We start from the raw sequence: 10,065 nt of genomic DNA on the forward strand, positions 1-10,065 counted from the left end.
GCATCGTGGAGAAATGCAGTCGGGAATAACGCGCATTGGAGCTGTAGAGCAGAAACTTGGAAATACAGATTTCATTTCAATGAAAATTGCGATCAAACAGTGAAAATACAGTAGATTTTTACCTTCCAAATTAAAGAATTACTCAATGAAATGTTCACGTAGAGTTACCGAAAGAGTTTTACATTTTTGTGATATAATTTGTATTACTCCTTACTTTTTTCACTAGTAATATTCAATATTTAGTGTAGTCATGCTTATTTCGAGGAAGGTTTCCACATTATCACTCGGATTAATATATTCACAATCTTTAAGTAACCTATTCTATTATTTGAGTAGTCAGAATGTTTTAATTTAAATAACTTTTTAATACAAGTTGGAGAACTTGTTTGCAACAATTTTTTTGATAACTTTTAACGCTGGATTTTTCACTTTGTACATGTACAAAAGTACATATATATAGTAAAATATTTTTATCCATGTTACGAGATGTTAAACTGGAGTCAATACTTATTGATAAAAGATATAAGATGAGTATACTAATTACTTGAAAGTTTGACGCTGAGTTATGGAGTTTTGAAAAGTTTTTCATCCTCTTTGGAAACTCGTGCAAGTAAAAGTTGTATAGGGTAATGAATTTTTATTGAATGGGAAGGGGGATGGAAAAACTTTGGATACGATTTAATTGCGCTGTGTGTTGCTGAAAATGAGCGATTTTTAAAATAAATAGCCGTGTAAAGAAATGCAATTACCATAGTAGAAGTTGGAATTGAAAGTAGATCTCGACCGAAATATACATGAAAAATACGCGTAAGTAGCCCCTCCACTCGAGAAGCAATAAAGCAATAAGCGACAGTTTTTATTTCCCTCTCTCTTTTTGATTTTCTCTCTCACTCTTTCCCTCTCTCTCTCCCTCGTATCAAGTGCCTACGATGTTTTTTCTCGTTCTTTTGTTCGTTCCGTTCGGGCTTTTTTTCTTTTGAATTCTCACTTTGTTTTGCTTCCCCTACTCCTGGCCTTTGAATAATTTATCTCTGCGTATAGTTATTTATTTATTTATTTTTTTTTAATATCACGTATCACATACGAGAAAAGCACGCGGTTATTGATTTTTCATTCACGAAAGCAGAAAAAAAACTCGTAAATGGAGTATGGCTGGCTAAACTCGATACATTCTACTGAAAAGCGCGCCATCAGAGAAGCAAAGTCAAGCAAAAACATAGATCAATCAGGTGAAACTACTCTCGAACATGAAGAGGGCTTTAAAACAAAAAAAAAGAGTGAGAGAGAGAGAGAGAGAGAAAAGAAAATTGCAATCGTAACGCACGCTTTAAACAACAATTCCCATCTCTCCCGCTCGCCCCCTCCCTATCCTCCTCTTTCTTTTTGTACGCTGTGTCGATTCCAAGGCGCGCCGCGGTAAATTGTGCTTCGAGAATCCAATCTCTCGCGCCTTACTTTCCTTTCGCTTCGCAAGACTATTCTATTTATTTTTATCAAGGCACCCAAGACGCAATGCCCGCGCTATTATAATTCACGCTACCTTCTAATTACTTGGTTTCTTTCGTGATTTAATTTCTTTGATTTTATTAATTTTTTTGTTACCTATAAGTATAATGATGCAGACAGTAAGCGACGAATGACGCTTTTAAAAATGTTCCATTTCCAACAGAATGAAGATTTGGAATTCTGAAGATTACATGTCGATAAATCATACGATATGACTTTAAAATAGTCACTATCGAGAGCTTTAATAATTAACTTAATTCATCGTGCCGCGTAAAAAGTTAAAAAAAAGCCGAAAAATGCCTGTTCTTGGCATAAGACTAACGAATAACGTCAACGCTAGCTTGGAAATTTCCAACGGTCCGCGAAAATTAGAGCGAAAAAAAGGTTTGAAAAAAAAAAAAATAACCAAGCCGAGCGTGTGCTTCGGACACCGGGATGATTGATTGACGCGGGTTTGAGCGTATAGTTGTGGCTGCTTTACAGCCAATCAACGCTTTGCAGAATCGAGATTTTGCTCCGGTGAAAAATGAAAAAAAAGGATATTCATTCCCCATTACGCTCTGCTGAAACATGTACATTTCGTTTCATATACGTCCACGCGAAAATCATTCATTGTTTATATATTCAATGCAATCTTGTTCATAATTTCCTTTCGAATTATGATTTAATTATAAATGACACGGAACAATGTATGATTTCGTTCGATTAACTCGATATAGATAAATATCATTTTCACTTAACCTGATTATTGAGATAATTCCTTAGAATACTCAATAATTCTTACTTCTTAAATAATTTACCGTATGAAACACCTTTCGAACGAACCAGAGCTTGTCATTTTGTACGGTAGCTGAGTTATAATCACTAAGTACAACACAGCAAATGACAATCTATCGAGATCGATCGAAAGCCAAATAATTCCGCGCTAGATCAAGGCGGAAAATAATAGCACGAGGAGGGTGTTCGCGTGAATTAGCGCAAACATCTTTTGCGTCGAGTTTAAATCGACTTGGAGGGAGGAGAAAACTCTTCGGTCGACCGCAAAGCTGCCGCTTTGGCAAACTTCGGAATATTCAATGTTGAGATTCAAATCTCCTTTAGAGAGGGAGAGAGAAAGAGAACAAGTCAGAGGATGAACGTTTAATCTTTTACCTTTATCCCAGCGTGAACCTTCCCTCGTTTATAGCGACATCTTTGCTTCGCTCTGCAAATCTTCAGAAGTTTATAACAAGTCAATCAATTATTTCGTTTTATATATTTTTTTTTCGATTTTGGTCGAAAGCGTTGATTGTTTATTCAAGTGAGATTCCAGAACATTCCGTTTTAATTAAGCTACGTTTTTTTAAAACTCTTTATTTTATATATTTATGGAATGAAAACTATTGAACTTTCGTTCTTAATGTTAATATTCTATAATCGAGGTTATGTTTTACCTGAACTCTAATTTAAAATCTACAATAATTTAAATTATCACTAAAATTACAAGTGTTTGAGAATATTTTCACAATATTTTTCATTAGCATTATTTTTTACTGGCTCCAATTCGTCGAAGAATTTATACCACATGTATGATTTCTAGAAACAGTATTATGTATTATTTGTGTTATTCAAAAAATTAAGAAATCTAGTTGAAGCTAATCGAATTATTTAATTAGTTGTTTCAATTGGAATTGTCGCTATGTAATGAAAAAAAGGTTGTCTGAATGTTATTGCATTTTTAATAAAATCTTAAGAAATCGAAGACTTTTCTTAATTCAAGAGCAAAATTATTTGATTTGAAATCTCTCATTAATTTTTAGAACTACTTTTTATAGTGTATCATCATCAGAATCATCATTATTACCGAACCATTAATCCCTGTAAAAAAACAACAAAACGATCCCCATCAATTCAAAAGCGAAAAAAAGAGGAGTAGACTGTGGATCATTCGTTTCCCTCTTTAGCTATCGGAGAAAAGTTTTTCTTGCAGGCGAAGGAAAGCCACGCCATCAATCGTTTGAATTTTGCAGCTTTCTTTCTACCCGCATTCTCGCATGTACGCACAATTAAAGCTGCTGGTGGCTGCATGGAATATAGGGATGACGTCGACCCAAGCATTTTCTATTAACATTCCTGGTTAACCCGGCGTACAGTTCGAAATGACCTTCTCCTCTTTTCTAGCCGGATGCCAAGAGAAATGCCACCGCTACTGCTGCTCTTTCATTTTGGACGCTACGCAGCCGGAAATGGCTAGACAACTATAACTCCACGCAAGCTATTACTTACCAAAATTTCTGAAGGTCAAGCTGAGATTTCTTTCATCTAATAAAATCAATCGAGTCGTTGTATGGTTAAATTTTAATACGAAACTAAAATCAAACGCACGCTGTTTACAAAATACATCTTTAAAAAAGGTAATTGATTGTTTACTCTGTGCTTGGCCTCTCAGTTATACGATATTTGCGTCAACTGTACATACTATTTTTATCAGCCGATATTAAACAGTCTTTCACAAAAAGTCTGCTATTCGTTTATTAAGGTAGATCATAGCAATATTCGTAATTCATAAGTACGCCGACATTTATTGCAGAACTATACGATATGACTAATCCAATTTCGCTATTCATTAAAGTTAATTCCATGTTCTTGTTGGAAACGCATGGTAATAATAATTTAATAAATTTCATATAAATCTATTACACACGTACGACCTATTATAATGAAACTAAATAGACAACGAATTACTCGTATGATATTCTTGTCGTTATTATTAACAAGTAACTCGATATATCGACACCGATGTATCAAAATTACATAATCATTTGACTGATTACGATTTAGATAGATTGCAGTAATTATATTTGTGATACTTCTTCCTCGCAGCATCGAAGAAAAGAAGACAACTTCTTATTTCCATCATGCTTGATTGCATTACAATATGACTTTGCAACTTGAAGGACAAGACTCTGAATAATTAAACACGAATCGTTCTCTAGCAGAACAGGTGTACAAAAATATCATCGTGATTAGAAGAGAGACAAACAGACAGACAGATAAACAGTTACAATTGTTGTCAACTACTGCCAATTTAAACTCAAGAGCTAATTCTCCGTTACGTTTCGCCAAAATTAGACGCGATCACTAATTGTAAATGCACCCAAAACCTACGCTATCCTCGTTTCGTATTATTTTATTAAACTCAACAATAATTGCTCCAACAATCTTTATTTCTTGCACTCGGTAATTCATGAAATATCAAGCTTACACATGTCGCTATTATATTTACTTATATAATAGCACAGCTTGTTACGCAACAACAGTATTAATCAGGCAACATTGTTCTAAACGTACAATTATAAACAAACGTGTGCAGCACATAACCGCATAAAGTTCTTGTAATAATTATACATTGAATCCAGCGGAGTTAGTCGAGCTTGTCAATACCGATAGAACACGTATTGTATTCCTAATGAGTGCAGTGTTATAATCTCTCGTTGATTTTGCAACAAGAGGTAATTCTGAATTCATCCCCCAGTTAATGCTTAGTTTCCACTCTCTCTCTCTCTCTCTCTCTCTCTCTCTCTCTCTCTCTCTCTCTCTCTCTCTCTCTCTCTCTCTCTCTCTCTCTCTCTCTCTCTCTCTCTCTCTCTCTCTCTCTCTCTCTCTCTCTCTCCTCTCTATATTTAAACCGTGTTGTTATATTTAAATCATTCAATAGACACAGATTTGTATAGTAGCTTTCTATAATATCGCAAAGAATATGCGTTATTCGTTTGTTTCATTATTACGTGTTGGGTTCTTTTTTAAATTATAAGTATTTATCTTATTTCTTTTAAATTTCAATCGAAAAACCAAAGGAAAACCTAAATTTCTCAAATTTCATGAATTCGGATTCGCTTCTTTTTTAATTGGATAAATATTTTGCGTTTATAGTAATTTTTGAAAAAATGCAAAGAAAATTAAAAACAATGTTTTTATTACATAAAGAAAACTCACAATACATCTGGTGTAAAGAAATATAGGATGTAAGCAGATTGGAAAGCATTTTAAACGAAGAAGCTTATATATCCGATTGAATTCCATGTACTTTCTTTGTGTACAGAACTCCAGCGTTGTACATAGAACGCGTCGAAAGTTTATTATACGAGCGTGTATGCGTTATACTTGCGCCATACGCTAGTTGACAAGTTTATCTACTTTGCCAAACTATGCAGTCATCTTCCAATTACCGAACTGCTGCTTCTGCTTCTCTGTTAAAGTATACATAGAAATACCGCGAATTTCAGAACTAACCGGTCAATTAAGTTGTGGGGGAGGGCATATTTTTTCAGTCATCTGTATCAAATTTGTTATTTTTTTTTGTAATACTATTACGCTTGAGCAAACTGTGCACGTTCTCTTTAAACATAATAAAATACCTTTAATAAAAGCGCGAGATAATTAGATTATTTCTAATTAATTTTTAATACAGAAAATAAAACTTTTGGAATGAATTACTCGAAGTTTAGACTTTGAAACCTATGTGTTGCACGATGAGCATAGTTATAAGTAATTGTTTATATGCATCAATGCTTAGACTACTAAGAAAAGATAGACTTGACAAGATACTTAATACTACTTCTATCCTCTCATATAATTATTATTGCATATTGATTCGTGATGTGATAATTTATTATTACAACATTACGTTCGTCTCCTTCGACTTCAGGAAAACAAAGTGAGCGAAAGGAAAAAGAACGTACAAGAAAAAATACCATTGCGACGTTATAATATCCTTACCTAACTTTATCGTCATAGCAACCCTAGCCTCAACTATTTTCAAACACGAACAGACGTTCTACAAGCGCTGGCCTTTCGTTTCTAACGTACCTCTTCGCTCTGTTAAAACGTAGTTCTGAGAACAGCCGCGGACCCGGGAAAGCCAAATGTTTTCTCGTGCGCGCGGCCGCAAACATCCCAAAGGCCGGCTGCCGAGAACGTTGATTAAAGAAATTTTTCCAAAACCATTTACGATTTTATTGTTGCGTGACAGTTCATACGTATGCGCGTGTCACTACCTTTACGTGTTATTGCAAATATTTATCGCAAGCCAGTTATGCGATTATGGACTTCACTGTGTTGCCAAACCGATTCGTTACGACTGTTGGTATTTTTCGAGCAGTGATCGGGTGGCATAACGCTTGTTCGAAAACTTAATTACGCTTTCAAAAACTTTAGTAAATCGACACAACGAATAAACAACTTTCAGTTTCAAAAAATCTTATTTTGCCAGTTAAAAATAAAATGTGCAATGAATTGAAAAGCGTATTGTGGTTTCGACATGAATATCTCTTTGAAAACTTATCGCCAATTTGTTAGTTGTTACTAATCGCTTCGGCCACAAATCAAAAATGTTCGGTCAAAAATTCACGTTCGAATAAATGATAAACATCGATAAAGCAAAACTTTTCTTTCCAACTTGCAGCGTTTTGTTCTCTCACTCACACTCTCTCTTTCTCTCTCTCTCTCCTTCTCTATTTGCTCGTGGCAGTAAACTACGCTCGAAAAAGTCCCGGAGGCGTCCAAAGTGAGCCTGCTATCCTTTTCGCGCTCCATCCCCCTTCTCTCTTTTTTTATCTCGCGCCACTCTCGTATCAAAAGCAGCAAGCTGCATGTTTTTTTTTCTTCCTTTTCACGGCGTGCTTCCTTTATCGCTGCGACCGGGCTAAGGAAATGCTGTGAACATTCCGATAGACTTTGATTTTCGTACGATTAGTTTTATTGGTTTGGGCTTGTCAGGAAGTGATTTTTCGTTTACGGTTTTGTTGTTGGCATTACTTTTGGACAATGATATAAACTTATGTTAATAAAACGTGATCTTTCATTAATTATAGTTTTGACGAAGTTGTTAATTTCAGTTTGAAAAAATTAATGATGCATTTATCTTTTATCTTTACTTATAAATTAAATAAAAAATCATTTTTTTTTTTCATTCAAAATTTGAACAAGTCGTGAAAATGTCACTGTTTCAAAGTACTCTTAACAACAAATTTTTATTGGTATAACAACACTGTATAAAAACAAATCAATTTAGTTCGATAAAGTGAAATATTAACGGTAGGCGCTGATAAAAGAAACCATAACGAAACATTCATTAATGTTCTCGAATTTTCACTAAAGACATTTGCAAACCTTAATAAGCAGAAGGGTACTTTTGATAGTCAATCGTTTAAGAATTCACTCAAATTCGTGTTCTCGTCAAAAAAATCACAAAGCTCACAAAAAGAAGAGTGAAAAAGTGGACAACGACAAGACGCATGTTTTATGCATCATCACTCAACGATCGTCTCTACCACCCCTAACTCCTCGTGAGAAATCGCACGCACTTTAGCAGACGCAATTCCCGGCGAGTCTTTCATTGCCTAAAAGTTAGTTGTGCTTTTCTTTCTCCTCGTTGGTCATCGAAGGCTGCTCAATTGAGAGGAAAAGAATCATTTAGTTTTGTGCAGTCAAACGCCCAATACTTTTTTAACTGTTTCAAAACGTACTTTAATTGCATTTGTTTTTCGGAATTAAAAAAATATTATGATATTAAATGTGCACTTTTTTCAGTTTTGTAAGCTAATATTATGTTGAAAGCTTTGTTTATATTAAATAGAAACTTTGACTATTAAGAGCTATTAAAAAACAGATGGTTTTAATCAAAATCGTAAATTAGTGTAAGAATCCAACAAAATTTTCTAGATGAAAGAGACGTTTTTAAGAATTCAGTGTTTTCCTGCCACGTAAAAAAATCGTTTTTAATAGAAAATTAATAACTTAAGATTGGACTCTGAATATTACATGAATCACTCGTTCCTTTAGTAACAATTTTTTTTATTGAAATACTTTCAACTTTCATATCAATAAAAAACTTAAAGCCTTCTCTGAAAATCTGATCATAAAAAATTCAGTGTCGGTACTTCAAACTACTCTTTGCTCATCATAAACTTCAAAAAAACTAATTACATGCTTTAGTTATCCAATTAATGAGAACTTAAAGAGTTACGAGAGAAAGAAACACGGCGTATTCATTTAAATTTGCATCTAAATTGGAAACATTTATATTTTCATATTTATTTTTATAATTTATAATATAAATTTTTTAAATTAAACGACTAAGATAGCGTTTTTATTTGTGCTCGTCACTACAAAACTAGTTTTCTTAAATCTTTGGTTATCATTGTAATGTTTTATTATTACACGTTAAACGTCATTTCAACGACTAAAAAGGAAACGACCGAAAAAATGGCGTAGAAAATAAAATATTATTTTGCTAGAAACGTAGTGTTTTCCAATACGATTTATTATCTCGGCAGACGCCTGAATACTTAAATCTGTAAATACTCCATATAATAAAAAAAGTGCAACGTTAAACATGTTTAAGGAGAAATAATGTATCGTGCAGCCTCATCAAATATACCTAAATACATTTCATTTGCTACGATATGATTTTTGTCTCTTGCCAATTGATATTCTATCAGCATCCTTAATATTTTCAGTCTAATTAAACAGCGCCTCGTTTAAAGAGCCAAATCTCGCAACCGCGATTTACCTCGAATCAAACTTCAGTCTGGCGTGTAAAGAAAAAACTAACCACTTTCCGGCAGCAGTGAAAAAGTCGAAAACTCACCGATAATCAGCCAAAGTGTTGCAAGCAATGCACACGAGAAACACCATCAAATAACAAACGGGAATTCGGGAACTCAACAGGTATATGAGAGGCGAAAACGCGACACACAAAAACGTGACGACCCGACGTAACGACAGGAACGAGCGACGAGAGCGAGCGCGAAACGCAGACTAAACTCGTCGACGAGCAGTGACGACGGCACCGGTCGTCGCGACGCTTCACGTCGGAAGGGGGCGCGCAAGCGCAAGCACTTATATGCTTCGCTCCCCTTCCTTTTGCGCGCATGGACACGTTTAAAGCTTCGTTATTCGATTACCTACTTACTAAAAGATCATTCCGTGATATTGAATTATTAATAATCAGCTTTCAGAATAAAGGCGACTTTTGTGCTCGACGACCTGTGAAAGCTATTGAACGCCGTATTTTTACTTTTATACTTTGACAATATGTGATATATCAAGAGCATTAATACGTACTTCGTTATTTCAGGATCGATTTAATCATACGCATATTGTCAATTGATAATAATTCCCAATACCATCGCTAATTGCTGTGTAATTGATATATTAACTTGATTTCAATTTAATTATTGTATAACAACACTGTATAAAAACAAATCAATTTAGTTCGATAAAGTGAAATATTAACGGTAGGCGCTGATAAAAGAAACCATAACGAAACATTCATTAATGTTCTCGAATTTTCGTGATTTAATTATTGTATAACAAACGTTAGCGATATAATGATTAATTGATTGTCTCAATTATCCTTTTCAAGATATTCAATTATTACCTTTTTGTTTACAATATTTAGCTTCATCAAAAACTGATCGTATGTTTTATATGAAACTGATAAATTGTCACCACGTAATAATAAAACTAGTGCAAAATTATTCTTTTCATAAAAATTATTAATTATCATGAATCTTC

General features: G+C 34.1%; 1 protein-coding gene across 2 annotated transcripts in view; it reads right to left on the bottom strand.

Moving 5' to 3' along the window:
* The window catches only part of LOC131667919 (uncharacterized), a 206,395-nt gene extending 197,102 nt beyond the window's left edge, over positions 1 to 9,293 (bottom strand). For both annotated transcript variants that reach the window (XM_058941688.1, XM_058941687.1), the window contains exon 1: positions 9,137 to 9,293. The gene's annotated coding sequence lies outside the window, so the exon portion shown is untranslated. The remainder of the gene's footprint in view (positions 1 to 9,136) is intronic.
* Positions 9,294 to 10,065: the final 772 nt, after the last annotated feature.

This window comes from Phymastichus coffea, unplaced genomic scaffold (assembly GCF_024137745.1).
Source record: "Phymastichus coffea isolate CEN01 unplaced genomic scaffold, Cenicafe_Pcof_1.1 PCOF00071, whole genome shotgun sequence".
NCBI lineage: Eukaryota > Metazoa > Arthropoda > Insecta > Hymenoptera > Eulophidae > Phymastichus > Phymastichus coffea.